We start from the raw sequence: 1,616 nt of genomic DNA on the forward strand, positions 1-1,616 counted from the left end.
TTATTCTTACTATATGATGTTTAAAATTTGATCAGCTACAGTACTCCAAACTTTCATGAATATTTCAAGAGAAAACACTGTTATTTATTTTGAGAAAAAATTTGAAGTCATGATTTAGAATTTTGAAATTTGTTTTGTTGCTGAATGAGAACTGTTCTGAAAGCAAATATGCACTCAGATATCAGGGTACTGCTTATTAGGATGGTATCTTGAACTTACTAAAGGACTAACAAAAGAGTCAGTAAAAAAAATCACAACTCAAAATGCTAACAGTTTTCACCTGGCGATCTCTGCTCCAAGAATGCAAAAGATTATCATTTTAAGTGGAATGATCTCTACCTATAAATTACATTCAAATGAGCAAAGAAATCACCATATGTCAGGGAAGACAGTAGAATAGAGTAAGTACAAAGAGCTAGTCTCCAGGATTGCTTTACCAAAGCTTAGTAAATTAACCATCATTTGGGGGGGAGAGACGGGGACTTGCTGGGGGAATATGGACTAAGTGACTTTTGGTTTAGAAAAAAAATTATAGTTAAAGTGAATTTCAAAAACAATTTTAGACCTTTAACTGAATCGGAATATGGCCACATAAAATACTGCTCTTCATCACAAAAGTCCTGTACATTAAGGATTTACACAGTTCCACAGGTGGAGGACAGAGGGTGGTTATATCTAGAAAAATTTCTTTTAATATTTATTTTACCTAAACACTAATTCTTCTAAAAATGCTCTCCAAAAACTTGAGCAGAATTATCATACTCTGCAATTTAATGCTTCAATTCTTCAACACAACGCTCAACTATTTCATGTAAATTCTGCCACAGTGCAAACTGTATTGACTGTTCTAATGAAGGATTTTTTTAATCAGCATTTTCACAACCATCCCGAAAGTTTCGCAGTCTTGCCGATAAACCTTTGATGAAGGAACTGCTGAAGATCTTGAAGATGAAGTGTCTCGTGATGTTTTCAAAGACTGAGTAGAGGGATGGGGAGGTGGCTCAGTGGTACAGCGCTTGCCTTGCATGCATGAGGCCCTGGGTTCGATTCCTCAGCACCACACAAGCAAAAAGAAAAAAGCTGAAAATGGTGCAGGAGTTCAAGTGGTAGAGTGCTAGCCTTGAGCTGAAGAGCTGAGGGACAGCACCCAGGTCCAGAGTTCAGGCACCACAACTACGCTGAGACTGGTGGAATGAATATGTTCTGCTTTGATCTGGAGAGTACCCGCTGCTGCTGACACTGGAGCCAGATCTGTTGTGTGGAGGGTCCTTTCTACCTCCAGGTGACGTTGAAAAGTGGAGGCTCCCTTTTATGGGGTGAATGGTCCCTTGAAAAATGGGAAGAGTAGAAACTTTTCCTTCTAAATCCATCTTTTGTGTCCCTCATGGTAGCTGGAGAATAGACAAGAAAGAGTGAAATTATATTTTATGTAGTTTATGTCCGCCTATTTTTTATTCTTTTCATTTTTTTCTCTTCCTTTTTTGCATGCCTTAATTGCTGTTCTGCTCAGCCACAGATATATAACCTTCATCGATTATTAGATGTTATCCCTCAATGTGTACACTTAACCAGAAATTTATTATTCTATTCACAATCTCTTAAGCTTAAATTCTTTC

At 37.5% G+C, this 1,616-nt stretch overlaps 1 pseudogene; it reads right to left on the bottom strand.

Moving 5' to 3' along the window:
- Positions 1-722: 722 nt before the first annotated feature.
- LOC138821672 (periphilin-1-like) lies at positions 723-1,386 on the bottom strand (annotated as a pseudogene).
- Positions 1,387-1,616: the final 230 nt, after the last annotated feature.

Source organism: Dipodomys merriami, unplaced genomic scaffold (assembly GCF_024711535.1).
Source record: "Dipodomys merriami isolate MVZ:Mamm:240054 unplaced genomic scaffold, mDipMer1.0.p SCAF_929, whole genome shotgun sequence".
In the NCBI taxonomy this organism is placed as follows: Eukaryota; Metazoa; Chordata; class Mammalia; order Rodentia; family Heteromyidae; genus Dipodomys; species Dipodomys merriami.